Below are 17,042 nucleotides of genomic sequence, written 5' to 3'. Positions count from 1 at the left end.
AAAAGCTTGTGGAGCTAGGGTTGGCGTATGGAGATATATTATCATATCGGCTGATATTTGCACTCCCTGTGGTTGAAGAGAAGTCCTATCATGAAAAGGTAGATGAACTAAGAAAAATATTGAAAAGAGCCCACTCTGGGAAATATGATATTCATAACCATCCGATAACTGTAAGGGAAACCTACAAACTTAATGTTGAATTGAAGTGTAAAGATAAGTTATCAAAATATAAAATGGAAAACAACCAGAGTTATTTGACACTATTTAATCAATCTACAAAATACCCTGAGCTACATGACGAAATACGTAAACACTATGATATACCACAGAAAGATCAAACATTTGTTGGTAATTATAACGGTCACTTTCTGGAGCAAGATTTCATTGATATAGAAACATATGGTTTGAGTTGTAGAGACAAAAAAAAAGGAATACAAGTATATTTATACTATCCTAAATCATTTGCGAAGTTGGAGTTTTCAAATTTGTGCAATAAGTCATATTCAAGCATGTTTGAATTAGATACAGAAATTATTGGACCAGAAGAAACAGTAATATCATCTGCATGGGCAGAAGGTACCTCAACAATTACTGTGCCACCCAGCTTACCAGGATCGAATTTTGTTGACAGAAGTATATGCAGTGTTCGTTCTTGTACGTATATTGGTAGCTGTCTACGCTGTGAGCAAAATGAAAGTTACACAGCAACTTTGCTAGCAGATCAAACAGACAACATTATGACAGAGGATACTTTTTTAGCATCACCCGATCCAGATGCTGTGACAAATACTGCCAAAACTGACATAGATGTAAACATAGAAAATTCTACTCTTTGTGATTTGAGATTGAGACATTTTTCAAGAAACACACAAAAACCAGTGAGATATAGACATTCAATTGGCTCACCCTCATTGTCTCTTCAACTAGAATCAACAGAGAACAGTTCAGCATTTGGTGATGATGAAGTGAATCGTTTTATGGAAAATTATGAGACAGATAATTTTGATAATGCTACTCCACAGTTTGAAGAAACAGAAACTGATTCTATCGCATTTATGCAAAACTGTGAAAGCTACTTCACCAATTTACCAAAAATAAACACAAAGCATATCATCAAACAACGAGATTCACAGCGTTTTTGGCCTGTATTATTACGTCAAAATTTTGATCTTTCGTCTGAAAAAATAGCTATCAGATTTGCAGGTGAACCCGGTGCTGATGCAGGTGGACCGCTGCGCGAATTTTACTCATTGTCAACGAGACGGTTTACCACTATCCCTGGGGTATTTTTCGGAGATGACAAAGGAATTTGTTTCAAATTAATGCCAGATGGTGTATTAAAAAAAGTATATTACAAGCTTGGGCAGTTAACAGGTGCATCTATTATACATGTTGGAAGAGGTCCTGAATGTTTCTCTGAGCTCATTTTCAATGCATTGTATGATTTGCCATATCCTGATAAAATAACACCAATAAATGATGCAGAATTCAAGTATAAATTGGATAAACTTGAGAGTGGCGAGAATGAAGATCTACTTGATTTGAACATTGTTCCTGTACCTGATATCGAACAGAACAAGCAAGTTTTTTCAATCAGTTATTTAGTGATGAAAAATCGTGCTGCAATATCACAATTTGGAGAAGGACTAAAAAGTATATGTCCAGAATTTATGTTACAATCCAATTGTCACACTATGAAAGCTTTTTTATTGCCAGATGAAGAGATCTTAACTCTTGATGAGCTTCTTGTTATTCTATGCTTTCACAACGTCGAAGAAATTGGTTCTAATTTACACCGTGATATTTCCAATGCCATTTGTGACTGTGAGCTGTTTTTAGCTGATGTTGCTAATGGAAACTATGATGAGATATCTCTTAAAGACATACTGTTTTTATTCACTGGAATGGATAAAATTCCCAGAAAGGGTTTGGATAAAAACATTGATATTTTTTTAACTGTGATTTCAACTTTACAAAAATTTCTACATGTGGACTTAATGCTACTCTACCAACAAAAAAAGTTGAGTATAATCTGAAGATTGCTGCTAAATTCGGAGGGACTGGATTTGGTGTTGTTTAAAATATTCGTGTTTTGTATCATATATTATTGAAAAAATGTTTTTAGTCTTTTTTTAAATGAAAATTTTGTTATCAAGTTTTTTGGTAATCACTTTTTTTAGGACTCTTTAGGATTCTTTAGGAATTTTTAGTCTAACCTTATAACCCCCAAGAGATCTCAGTTCTTCATATACGTTTTATTGAAATTTTTTTGAATTTGTTAAAGTGCTCCCAGTGAAAACGAGCGAATTTCGCCTCTTTTATGATATTGGAAAATTTATTGATTGTTATTCTCATGATTTATATGTGATATTTTGTTTGGATATGTTATGTTTCATCAAAGAGACTTAGTATATAAATGTTTCTTTTTGTTTAGCTTATTAAACTATAAACCCGTCATTCCTTAAGAATTCAAGTAATTGCACATATGTTTCCAATGATTGTTGTGCGTCCATGGGTTCTTGCAAGTGATGTATCCCCATATAACAAATCAATAAATCATGCAAATCTTTATTTTTGAAAACTGGATGATGATCAATTCCCATGACATTTTCAGCGACAGATTTTTTAGTGTTATCCACAAGCATCCCTTGATTTGAATAGCCACTTGCTGACGGAATATTAAACAATAGGTCTGGACGACCTCCTGGTGCGCTTGATGACTGGCGTACGTTTCTTGAATTCCATGTGATGACAAAATCATTAAATTCTCTCTGTAAAACGGGAATATAACAAAGAAATAAGGCTTCTCTATGGGTTGGTAATTCGGGGTCATATACGAGTGTTGATGTGAGATGTTTGAAATAATTTATCCACCAATTAAGTTTGTACAACTTGAGGCGAGACCAAAATGCTTCTATTCTCTGGTTTCCCGTTGAACGACCGTACTTAAAACTATCGCTGTTACCAGTGAAAAATTCTTGTAAATCCGCACAATAAATGTTTTCCGTCCCTCGGTCCATTCTCAGTATACGCGGACATACACCGTATCTCTTCACGCATTGCAAAAACAAATTTCCGATTACAAGTGGATCATTATTTGTTGTTGAAACAACCAACCATAGTAATTTACGGCTGAAACCATCAATACCACCGTGTATTGGCAATCCCCATCTTTTTAATTTGTCATTTCCATGATATATGTCACAAGGACCTTTGGTATCATATATGCGTCGTGTAATCACTTTTCCAATCCTTTTTTCTACTCCTGACGGATCCACCTCCTTCAATATAGTTCGCACAGTCTCCTTAGCAACAATCACGTCAAACTTCAATGCTATCAATTCTGTCATTTGCCGGTAACCGAAACTTGAAGATGACACTTGCAACTCATTCTTAATAATATCTACCAGGATACTGCGAGAAACATCGCTAGTTCGACGTAAGCCCAATCTTGTGCATATTGATTGAAACTTTCTCATAGATAATGACTTGTGATTACGTTTGTTAATCACCATACATATTTCCAAATACTTCAACTTAGGTCGTAGGCTATGATAATACGCCACTAAATTTTCCAATGACACATCGACACCGACTGGCATAGCATCCATCTTGCACTACGAGTAAACACGTTTTCGCCATTGAACGGTGGTGACTCTCAGGACCACATCGAATCACATCTCAAGGAAAACTGCCCGGCCGCGTCATTTACCGCCTGTTTTACCTTGAAATTAGCGGCAAAATCAGCGGCAAAAAGCGCGGCCGCGTATTTTAGCACCTGTTTTAACTTTGACATTCTGCAGACCAGATTTAGAAACTGGCGGTAAAACTGGCGGTAAAACACGCGGCCGCTCCTAAAAACACGCGGCCGCGCTTTGAAAATCGCGGTCGCGCATAATTTTACGCGGCCGCGTCTTTATACTGTGCGCCTATATTAAATGAAAACAAAACGTTGTAATCAGCCACGGTAATTTTTGCAAGCTTGAGTATACCACTTTGATCATGAAAAACAATATAGATAGATATGCGCCGGACGAGTGCCGACAAAATGTGTGCTGGATTAATGATTATTCTAACTAAAGAAATAACTTCTTATAACAGAACGTCGTTTTAAAACGAGATATAAACTTTTTCTTTTTGTTTACAAAAGTGTCGAGCATGTGCTTCTTCGCTAATTATGTTAACATAAGAACAAAAGAACTTTTACCGATTTCAATATGGCTTCTTGTTTTGATAATATTATCAAATTCATCATCAAATTATCTAATTGTTTTTATAACCAATCATAGTTGCGAATTGTTATTCACGAATAATTTAGTCACACAACCGCCAAAATTTCAAATTAAGTTTCTATACAGACACCTGCTAGAACCTCACGCAGTGTTTCAATAGATTTAAAAGAGTTGTTTCTCCTTCCGTATTCTTTCCTCCAAGGTACAACTCAAGAGCAAAATATGTTCCCAATCATGGCAGGTACCTGGAGCAGTTAAAGGGCTCTGATCTCATTGTGTGCAATCTATCGTTGTTGATGCGAAAGGCTCGTCATTTAAAGTAAGGTTTCCCGATATCTTTGTGGACTATGTTTTTCATAGTAATCCTCCGATTAATGCTTAGAGGACCCACCCTTTCAGCCTCTGGTCAACACAATTGAACTTCGCTGTATTCGCTGCAACATCAGGTTGTGGGATATCGATGCAGCACCTAACGTCTCCATTACCCCTTGTACATGCCGTGTATAGGTTCCATATCTATTTCCAAATTCGAAAAATACTAGAGGAACTCGAGGTACCATTGCCTGACTCCTCCCGATTTAATTCCACGAACAATCCGTTCAATATGGAAAAATTCAAGCAACTGGCACATGAATTTGGAGTATCTGCAAGTGAGCATGAATGGAAAAATGAAACGTTGTTCAGTAGTTGGCAAGCCAAACGTAAAGATTTTCCCGGTGCAGGACTTTCGTATTTTGACGCCGGATCATGGAGCAGGTGGATCATCGAAAATAACCAAGGCCTTATCCGTATTGGTATTCAAAAGTTATCCCAAAGCGTTAGATATTACGCGTATTTGATTTTGGAGAGCCAAGCCAATGCGCGATCAGGAATTATTGGCAATCAAGGCAGTTCTATCGATGCCCAACGGCTTTACTTGACAACCTTCGAACAGCTGGTGATTAGACCTACAAATACAGGTAGAGAGATTAGTAAATTCGAGAACGTACTCAGATATGCACGAAGCAAGGTCGATTATAGTGTTGCCCATGGCGTCTACATGATCCCAAGCGATATGAACCTGAGGATCGGGAATGTAGCTGGATTTAACAACAAGATCCTGATCAGTCAGGACCATTTCAAGATTGGTATCGATCCCAATATTAATACTCCGCATGCTGTTGCCATACCAAGGAAGCATCATCAACCTTCCAAGGTACCAAGGATGCACCCCCACCAGCTCCATCGTCAGCAATAGCTCATGAGGATACAAAAGCTATAGTTATTACTGTGGGGATATTGCTAATTATCACCTATATATGGATGAAACATTAAGATTGTCATCTGGTAAGTTAGATTGTTTACCAGAATAATCTACGATCTCTTCCCACTCCTTCTGTTACCTACATAGGCAACGACGATACCTACAGCACCTGCTATGGCCATGTACAAATGCCTCGCCACAAATTCCACAGCCTTGGCAGCTACTCGGAAGAATAACGATACAATACTACCAATAATGCCCGGCAAAGCAGCGCCTCCCTTACCAGCAAGGTATTTAAGGAACAGTCCTAATCTCTCCAGTTGCTTTTGCACAAACCCTTTGCTACCACCACTTCCTGCTGCACCTGCTGCTGCCCCACCACCCGTGAGTGCTAGGACTAAGGTCGACACGAGCAACCCAATGGCACTCACGATGCCTGCTATATTTATCCCTTGCTCTTTGAATAGAATGCTGAGCTTTTCTTGTAGGAATAGATCATCTCCAGCTATCTTCATCAGCTCGGATTAATGGACCTCAGTTGCTTAAAAACCTCGGAGAAAAGACCGTGTCTACCCATTTCATCCTTCTTATCTTCCTTCAATTTCTTCAATTCTTTCTCAAGATCATCAATATCCTGAAGCTTTCGCACCTCAGGCTTCTGCTTTTTAAGTTCTTTCAACTTACCCTCTTTCGTATTTATCTCGCTATTATATTGTACTAGCCGGGAAACCCGGCGTTGAAACGCCGGGGTAAGCCACAAGTCAAGGTGTGACCCGCCATTGAACACTATGTGGAGTGCTTAATAAGAGCCGTAAACTATACTACACGGTCAGGTGGAGCGCTTTAGTACAGGTACGCAGCATGTCGTTAATCGAGTAAAGCGCACGCAACACTATAGTGTTTCGGCTGTAGTGTATTTTTGAAAATATAACTCTACTGTAACTTTAGCCAAAATAAAAACACAATTTACAACCATTTGTTACCCCGTCATAGGAAAAACAATTGGTCAATTTTATTTTATTTTGCGAAATAAGTTTCAGTAAAGGTTAACAAATTAATTGTGACATTGGACTGAGCACTTAGTACAGGTAAATCGTGCGACACATGCGTTTAGGCTTAAGACCCTATTCAAAAAAACTATTGAAGCTTTGGTTTACAAAACACAGAATACACTCTGTTGAAACGCCGGGTTAAGCCACAAGTAGCTGTGTTACCCAGCAACACCAGATTGAGTGATTAATAAGAACCGTCAACTGTGCCACACATTCAGGTAAAGCGCTTTAGTACAGCCATATAGTGTGTAGAAAATCAAGTGAAGTGCACACAACTTTATGGTGTTTCCGGTGTAATATACTATTCAAAAAATAACTTTCAACAACTTAGGTAAAATAAAAACCCAGATTACAATTCAATGTTATCATAGCGAAAGCAGCTGGCCAACCTTCTTTATTTTTCAGGGAATGTTCCCGGGAAAAGTTCAAAAAAATGTTAAGCTGAGCGCTTAGTATAGGTAAACAGTGTGTACTTTTTTTTTGTAAAAAACGTTATCACAACTTCGGTTAAACAGAAACACACCGAACTAAGCGCTTAGTACAGCTAGACTGTGTCGCACATGAGTATAGGCATAACACCATTTTTAAAAAAACTTTATCGCGAATTCAGTTTAAAAAAAATCAGGAAACCGCCTGTCGTTATCAAGTTCAGTTAAAAAAATATATACTCAGCAATTTTATTTTTCAGCATAAGCTTTCATAGCAGTAATAAAATTGGTAGCTGCCTATAACTGCATTTAGCTACTTTCACTTTTTAGCCAGAGGTAGAGCTAAAAGGAGCTAGATAGGTAGACCCAACTTCAACATAAAAATAAAGAACAATATACCAAACTGAATAAAAACTTTAAAAGAATAGGAATAAATAAAGATAGCTATAGCTAGCTGCCTCAAAATGTACGTTGTGTAGCTAGCCAAAAACTTAAAATTGGTTTGTTTAAGATTAAAAAAATGTGATGAAATATTCACCTTAACATGTGAAAACAAACTAAATAATCCTATAGGATAAAAAGTACTCAGAAGAAATAAGGAGGATTGAAAGGAAACCTACAAACTTCACACCATTACTTCCAAACCAAAATGGCCTTAGGGGTAGCATGTTTCCTCCCGTCGGCATGTTGAGGCCGCGAAGCACTTGGATTGGTCATTAGTGAAAATGGAGCCTCGTGATTGGTTTATTACAATGAGCGGCAAAGCAAGGCCGGTAAAAAAACGGGGTCTGCCGGGGATTCGAAATAAAGCTGCAGGGCCGCGGGGATTTTCGGCGGGTCTCGCTACTTGCTCCGCCATGTTGCGCAGAGACAGACAAAATACGGCTATTATAATAGAGACAAGTTTATCCTTCACCCCCTTAATAGTTTTCTGCAGGTTTTTAAAGTCGAGCTTTAACTTTCTCATATCAGGAACCTCGATCTCATCGTCGATGCCCGCGAACGAAGTATCTACATAACCCTCTATGTCACGAGCAAAAATCAAATGAATGCTATCAATTGTTTTCATTTCAATAATCTCACCCTCCTCTTTTCCCGAAGTCTCCTCACCCTTCTTAACAAGAACATCAACCTCCACCGCGAGGTTCTGAGCCATAGTATTACTGCCCTTGTCTGGTGTAGTATAGTCGTCAAACCCCATGGCCCGCAATCGCCCCGTACCTAGCCTCCTCTGTATTTCGAAAAAACTCCTTAATTCACCATTCATTTTAGTGAGCTCTACACCATTGTATAAAAGCCAGTTCCCATCGACCTCAAAATTGTCGCAGTGTCTCGCACTCGGCTCCTTCCCCAGTTTCTTACGTAGGAGATCATAAAGATCGTTTACCTTCGATTTGAGCAACTCTCCCCTTGCGTAGGTCGTGATATCTACGCTAGACGATTGACCCTGCTCTTCTGGTGCTAAGGTGACATCAGGCTCAGGTCGAAGGATCTCGCTCTCACTGCTGAACTCTTCGGATTCGTCTTGAATATTTTCCTCTGGCGTAAAGTCATATCCTGGATGATCGGTCATTTATTTCAACCACCGGCCTACCTAAATAAATGAGTGTTTTGGGAACAAAATTAGATCCTCAAAAGGAAATCAAGACTATGTATGGGATGAAAGGGAAAAAGCAAAGGGTAAAGATCAGTCATATACCCAGCACAATTAATCAAAATGAAGATCTCTATGTTGACGTGACTAATCTTGGTCAAAACGACGTGATTTTCCCCGGCTCAATAAAGTTGCTGTTCGACCTGGAGCTTACTGGCAGCAATACGAAACGTACTATAGTCAGCAACATAGGCAAAGCCTTGGTACAAAGCTTACGTATTACCCTGAATAGCAACGAAATACAAAACATCGCTGATTATAATGTATTCGCCGTATATCGAGATTTGTGGCTCAGTAAATATGAGCGCGATAACAAGCTAATTTTAGAAGGTATCAACCCTAACGATGGCACAATTAGGGCCCTCCAACTGAAAGCCAGCGAAAAGCAGCCCAAGCTCAGTGGGTGCGCGATAGACAAGCAAAAATAGACGAATATAATAGACGGCAGGAGGAACAGCGTGCTGCGGGGCAGAGTTTAAAAGAGCTCGACGAGGGTATGAGGGAGTATTTCATAGCGACAATTGAGATGGTCCCAAAGCTTTTCGACTTCTATACACCTTCGAAGCAGCGTTCATTCGTTCATTCTTGGATCCCTGGCTCTCCTCGGATTTGCGGTCTATAAGTGGGCATAGATATATATGATTGTAACAATATGTAATAAATGTCAAAGCATATTGTTACTCCGGAAGAAGCAACAAAATTAAGCAACATCTATTACCAACCAGAACATCTTTGGATTGGGAGAAAGGCAATCAAATTGCTCGTTGATAGCTCTGGTCTTTCAAGGAAAAAAATTATACACTGGCTGAGTGGTCAGCTATTGTGGCTCAGACATATCAAGGGCCCGAAAAAGATCAATTATCCTCATTTCAATGTTACAAAACCTAATAATATCCAACAATTCGACCTTTTGTACATGTCTCATGACAAGCTGTATGGTAATACATACAAGTATATTCTCACAGGTATCGATGTTGCCTCGATGTATAAAGTCGCAAGGCCCCTGAGAACCAAAAAGGCTAGTGAAGTTGCGGATATGCTCAAGGACATTTACAAAGCGGGACCTCTCCGCTATCCGAAGACCTTTCAGTGCGATAAGGTTAGTGAGTTTAAATCAGATGTGACAAAGCTGTTGGAAGCCAAAAGTGTCGAGATTAAACGGGTAACTACCAAATACCATCATACTTTCACGGCTTTTGTCGAAAGCTACAACAAGGTGCTTGCGGAGAGATTGCTCAAATCTCAGGACGCGCAAGAGCTGGTCACTGACGAAACTAGTACCACATGGGTCAAGCATCTGTACACTATCGTCAAGAGTTTACACAAAGACGGCTATGATCGGAATGAAACCTTCAAAAGCCATCAAACTCGATGAGGTCCCACTTACGAAAAATGAGGAGTATCCCGAGAAACCTCTACCCGACGATAGTCTATACTTGTATTTGCTACAACCCGGAGAAGAGCATGGTGATCAAAAAAGACGGATGCGTGGTGGAGCAAAAAGACGTATAGGTTGGATCGTATCGTAACCGGTACCCGTCTCCTATACTATCTCGATGGAGGTCCCAATCGAAGTTTCGTATCAGAGGAATTGATGCTAGTACCCGAGGATATTGAATTACCTCCCGAGCATGTGAAACAATGGTAATATTTCTCGATGTTTTGTGTGTTATGAACACACAAAAACATATACACATTGTGACATATCAATATCATACAATCCTTCGAATAACTCGCGCGTGGCGTCATCTGGTAAACTAAAATGATTTCGCCATGAATGTTCTACCCTAAGATTATCATCCCTGAAACTATTCCATGTGTGGACTGCATTAGGATCATCGCATATTGGATGTCTCTCGATCATATAAGGATACATCTTACGTAGGGTGCGGAGTTGATCATTTAAGGATCTACGTTGGCAACGAATTATATAGTGGGGATGTTGGCCTTTTTTTCCACATTCATTATGATTATTTTTGTCAATATCACATATTACATTATCATAAGGATAACCATTAGGAACATACCTATCACGAAGCTCCGCATTTCCAAGGTTCGTAGGTAAAGTTGATTTTCTCTTTCATGGAGGTCATCGCTGAGTATTGCAAGAGCTTGATGATGCTCTTCGATGGCCTCTTCTAATTTTGAAATACCCTTTAGCGCCAGCCATTTCATGACCTCAAGTGCCATTGGTTTTCTTGAACGCGCACAAATCTCAAGAGCAGCATTCAATGTCATGAAGGCATCATGAGGATTTTTAGTTTTTCCAAGGGGTTGGTTTGAAACCATACCCATTTCATCACGGGAGATGGTGTGAATAACTCGATACCCCTCCACAATATTAGCAATACCCAAGAACCTCCCAAGATCAGCACGTTTAAACATGGGTTTACCTTGATCATCGAATAGAATTTCAATAGCTCCATCAGGTAATGTGGTGTTAACTAAGGTAAATGACATTTTATTTTAAATAATGATTCCAACCAGGGTGATCATTAGGACAGACATGAATCCTAAAAAATACATGGTGTTACTCTGATACCTTATCCTCTCCAGCGCATCCCTTAGCTCTTCATCAAGAGCCTCTACACTCCGTTCTAAATGCGGGATGCGATCAAGCTCTTCATAGCAAGCAGCTAGCTGATTTTCTAATGTTCTGATATATGACATTTATTCTAGAACACTCCAGGCCCTATGGTGTTCCAATCTAATACACAAACAGGCATGTTTGGATTTTTTCAACTGATTCTTTATAGGCTCCCAGTCGTTAATTATGTTTGTCTCTTCGTCAATCAATTTGAGGTCCGATCTTTCGTGTGGGTACCAGAGGAATAACTGCTTCTTTTGTCTCCTCAGGTTTTTGGGAATTGCAATATAACTCTGAGTCAACAGCCATAACAAATGCTTCCTGTGCCTCCCGCTAATGGCTAATTCAAGCAGGCTCTGGCGCCTTTTATCCATGGATTCATCGGCTATCATGTCATCGACGATAAATAAGCTTTCTTCGCCTGCCAGGAGGTTTAAAATTTGCTTATCCAATCGAACAAATTATCACCTGGATCAATAAGAAATACATAAGGATCTTTCCAAAGCGATGGTCTTTCCAAGTGCGTTGTGTTCCATCGAATTGTTGGGCAAAGAATTACGATATTATGAAAGTGACCCCTGTATTCATTTTCCAGGAGGTCGAGTACACGCTGCGTCTTGTCACAAGAAGTGGGTCCTGTAAAGATAGCTGTATAAGGTTCCTCGACAATATCTAGCATGTTTGTTGTATGCCATGGGCAGACAACAAAACCTTGAAGTTGCTTACTTGGGTTTTGGGACGATAGAAGCCCCTTGCTCACTGCCATCTCTCGGCTTCCTCGACCAGCTGTAAAATATGCTACCATTTTCATAACGTCGCTGGTATCCAACTTAGTCAAAGGACTCGAGATCCCAAGGAACTTCTTCCCAACCATAGCGCATCCAATTGTGAACCCGAGGTACACGACTGTCTCATATATCATATCGATGATTTCCTTTTGCTGAGGGGTAACATTCGAACTCATGCTTTATTATAGGGCTCAACGCATGTGAAATATATCAATCTCGGGCTGGGTTTGAGATTTTTGCTGAACCGCTGGTGGAGGCTGGGTACTCGCGGGTCTCTTACGGAGGAGGTATATAACACCTCCGACACAAGCGATTGCGATTACCCAGCCTCCACAAATGTATACTTTACTGCCCATGGACTTGGAGGTACCTGTGGCAGGAACCTGACTCTCTTGGGAAGTACTTTTACCCACGTTCTTATGCAAGTCGACCTTGTTCTTGCGATTCTATTTTCCATTCGGCAAGTCTCGTACCAGCAGCAACACGTCCTTCGTTTTTCTTGGTAATTACTTGATTAGATTCTTCACTCATTTGTTATATCCACCAAGGTACCTTAATTTACTAATATGTGGAACCACTATTAAATCATATGCTTGTGGTGGAAATCGGTCTTCTGCCGGTGTTAGAATTTTCACAAAAGGTATTCTATTGGAATCACCATATATGGAGATCCAATCCGTATACGGTGACTTTAGTCTGTTTTTATTTTTTGAATCTACTATCCTACTCCATTTGTCAAAGAATTCACGATTGCCCATGCGTATCTTTGATAGAGTATTCCCCATTGTTTTCTTGTTCTATATCAACCTTATTTTGATTCATTTTGGACTTTGAGATCTGTGTATGATTTATCGTGTGCGCCGCAACGAGCAAAGGTGCCAGGAACTTACCAAAGGCTGTATAGACGAGGATTCCACGATCGGTGATAGACTCGCGAATGATCAAATCATTTTCTAGATCCTTACAGAGAGCCTCTACATCATCGATGGGCACAATATTGCTTATGGTTTTGCTATACAACCCAAGCGCGTGAGTGCTGATGGCTCTCGCTGTTGTTTCTCCCTTTTCATGGAGTTCCTTTTCAAGGAATTCAGCGTATATTTTTTCGATAACCTCAGGTGATGCTTTATCGATGAAGCTATTGCTACATTTTTAGGCAGTAAATGTGGCTTGGATTTGCGAGCATCTTTAAGAGCTTGGCGCTTATCTATAGGTTGCTCAGGCGCTTCTGGAGTATTGGTAACATCAAAAATATCAGCAAATTCAGACATCTTTATTAGTACTCATCTATATTTCAAATAACCGAGGATGATACAGACATAAGGTAGTAGCACTGCAATTAATAGCAATGCCTCCATTTTTATTTCTTCAACCGATAATGACCTCGGGCAAGCGTTGTTATTTGATCTGTCTGAACGATCCTTTTGTGATCAGCTCTATTTAACGCTATTTTTGTGACTTCTTGCGTGTATAAATTATGGCCTTTATTATTAATGCACCTCCAGGTTTTGTTTATATCGATTCCTTCCTTCAGACATTGCTCATAGTCCTCGAAAGTAATACATTTTTTAGTCACAGCTCTCTTGACACATTTTGCTTTGCGATCTCCACCATCTTGCGTGAGGCTCTTGTATGCATAAGCTTTCGGTCTCAAGGTAATGAATTCCGTTATAGGCTTGCCCCCAAGTTCATCCTTCATAAGGCCCACTACTTTCTTGTTTTTGGCTCGAACTCGTTTTTGGCGGCCGTTCTAAGCCTCGTGTTATGGTCTATGTATGGCTTAAGCCAGGAACTATGTTTGAATTGGATAGCGCGGTGCACCTTCTTAAGCTCGCGCTTGATGTAGAGCTCCGATGTGTACCACATATTTCCGCTTATTTTCGAGATTTGGTATAAGCTTTTCAACTCTGTGAACAACCTTACGCTCTGGTAGGAAAGGAAGCTCGTTGTGTTTGTCGTGGAGCTCCTTCGGGTAATCAACATCAACCTCCAGGAGGTACCCATGCTAGTTATCAGATACCAGCTTCTCGATCTTCTTTTCATTGATTACATCAATATTTGATATCCATTTGAAACCATGAGTTGGGAGGGGTTGTTGCATTGCCCACCCGTGCAGGTTGTTGGCGTCTAGGTACTGTAAGTATGACGACTCCTTATCAGGATCATATTGATCAGCCATATATTTGTTGTTAGCCCTGGCATACCTATATACAGAGTGGGTGATCCCACCTCTAATTCCCTTTTCAAACATCAAAAGCATGTCAGGATCTGTTAGGAGCTCCAGCTTGATCTCGGTATATTTCAACGCTGCCTTCCATGCTAAGCCGGGTGCGGAATAAAAATGAGCGGGGTCGAACTTGTAGTTCTCTTGGCACACTCCTCAAAAGCTCTGGAAGATGTCAGTCAATAGCAGGACATCCGTCACTAAATAAGCATCGTGGTAGTCACCCATGGTAGTCTCTGGGCCCTTTGGAGTAATAGCATTCCAGACTTCTTTTGCATGCTCGTAGTCATGATCGCTTATTCCCTTAATATTTAAATTGCTATAGAAGGCCTCTCTAGGTGGAAGCTCAGTATCCTCGAATCGTCGCTAATTATCCATGTATTCGTATGGGTAGGCTCCCTTTCGAAGCATGAGCCGGAATAAATCATTATTGCTAAAGTAGTAGCTCATGGCTGGTACATTTGCCTTTACCTGCTCTATGTCTAGCTGCTTCGAGGTATTTGATTCACAACTGCTGCACCAAAAGCTTGCCACATACTCATCATTGATGCATAAGAATTCCAGACATGTATCAGCGCACTGCTGGCATTTCATGCCTGCCGTGTTCGTACCAATAAGGTTACTTGCCAATTTCTCCAAGCTTGATGCCATAAACCGGAGGCTGTCTATGAATCTGATCTCGATATTCTTATAAAATTCACCGTCACCATACCCCATACCTGCAATGGGTACCTTGATTTTAACATTAAACGATATGTACTTCTCGGTATTCTTGGCGATGCATCCTATATCCTGAGAGTCATACTTCTTCCCTAATTCACGGATAAACAAGTGAGCATCATAGCCCGACAGGTTGTGAAATATGAACGCTACATGGTTGGGTATTTTATACTTGAATTTGCACGTATTGTGGGCTGCTCCTCGATACAGCCCTGTATAGTGACAATGGTCTCGAACTTTGCGATTTGCATCTTTGAACGGCTTCATACAGATGTGACATGTTTCAGCAGCATCATGATCCCTTTTCTGCATCTCCGTTAATGGTAGCATAGGCTTCTGGGGAAACAGCGAGTAAAGCCTTTTTACCACGTCTTCCAGGTGTTGAACGAATAACTCTACGCACCCCTCACCCCTGCATTTGTATAGCGGATCAGGGACCTCAGCATAAGCAAAGGTACTATACGTACACCACCCGCATGGTACATGCTTATTCCACGTCTTAGTCTTAGTATCCCGAGCATTTTCCTTCATGGGAACGAGTAGGGATTCGAAGTCCGCATAGATGGTGAAGGGTACTTTGAATTGCTGCTGGCCATCTTGGTAGTATAACCATTTTTCCTTCTCGCTGGGCATCGTGATCTTTACCGCCTCGTTGTCTTTGCAGTAGGTATAATGATTGTCTCTTGATTCTACTGTCTGAAATCCATGTAAGCAACTCATACAAAAGTACATTTTGCCGTGGTTTTTTGATATCTCGCTACCCAATAGCTGTGAGAGATTTTTGATAGCTACGTAATGGTTCCTTTTCTTATCGGTGATTAGTAAGAGATTAGGCTGCTCCTCTCTTTCATTAAATGTTGATCGTCGCAAGATATTAAAGCTCCTTCCTGTCGCATACAAGACGTTCACGGCAATGTCGGGAGTGTTCCGCTCAAATCTGTTGATATCCTTGATGGATGTTGGAAACTCTATATTCCTCCAATTATACCGCTCCGCATATGGCCGGAGCTTGCTTATGCGTTCTGGATTATATTTTATTTCCTCATGATGTATCGCTGCTACGATACTCCACTTGAAACACTCTTCATCATTGTTCTGTGGATTAATGGTAGCCTTCTTAGTGGCTATCCACTTTGGTGTTTCGATATATGAGGAGCCTCTCGTAAGCTTGAGCTTGTGGAAGTTCACGTCGAGATGTAGGATGCGGCAGATGCTAAACCCAGATTTGGGTAATGCGGGATTTTCTACATATGTTCTGATTTGTGCAAACATCGTTTCCATCAATTCATCCACGATGGTTCCTTGAAATATTGATATCATATTGCTGTGGAATACCTTGTCTACTTCGATAAACTCGAGGGAAGATTGGATTTTCGCAGATCCCATTTCTTTCACTTGGTTTTCGATGAGTTTTTTCACATGTAATCGAACCATGTCCAAGTACCCATTAATATCTGTTCTATCAACACCGGCTATGCGATAACTTCTGAATGTTTTGTGTAATGCATGCTTGTGTTCCTGGGGCGTAAAATCATCTTGGTTTGGTTGCTCTTCAGTATTATCCTCCCTCGCTTCCTCCTTGACCTCGCCAACCAGTGTCTTCTTGGCACCATCATATAGTTTTTTAACTGATGCAAAGGTATCCCGCACTGGTTTCTTGATACTCTCCGGTACATGTGATAGTAGCCACGCTTACCAATCCCACAGCTTACTCTTGATTACTGGACGAGTTCTCTTCAGCCCTTGACGTTCAAAGTCATTCATTTCCTCGAATGTGGGAACATAAGGTTCTATAGTGTTTTTCTGAGGACGAGTCAAAAATGTCCATGGCTTGTGGTGCGAATGGGGTATGCTGCGTCTCTAATAAAGCAATAAGGTCTGCTTTGCGTAATTTTGAATAACCCGTAAGCCCACGGGTTTTCGCAATTACGTGTAATTGTTTTACGGTATTTGAATTCATCTTCTTTATTATATATATATTTTTTGATTTCAATCAACAATTTTTCTAGTGCGTTCATATTTTTTGAGTAAGGGAATTTCCCTTTACTCATATTCTGTATAATATGAGTATATACTATTATATATGATTTCATATTATTTTGTGTTGGTGACTT

The sequence above is a fragment of the Hydractinia symbiolongicarpus genome, chromosome 8, assembly GCF_029227915.1.
Source record: "Hydractinia symbiolongicarpus strain clone_291-10 chromosome 8, HSymV2.1, whole genome shotgun sequence".
NCBI lineage: Eukaryota > Metazoa > Cnidaria > Hydrozoa > Anthoathecata > Hydractiniidae > Hydractinia > Hydractinia symbiolongicarpus.
This window is presented reverse-complemented; position numbering follows the sequence as displayed.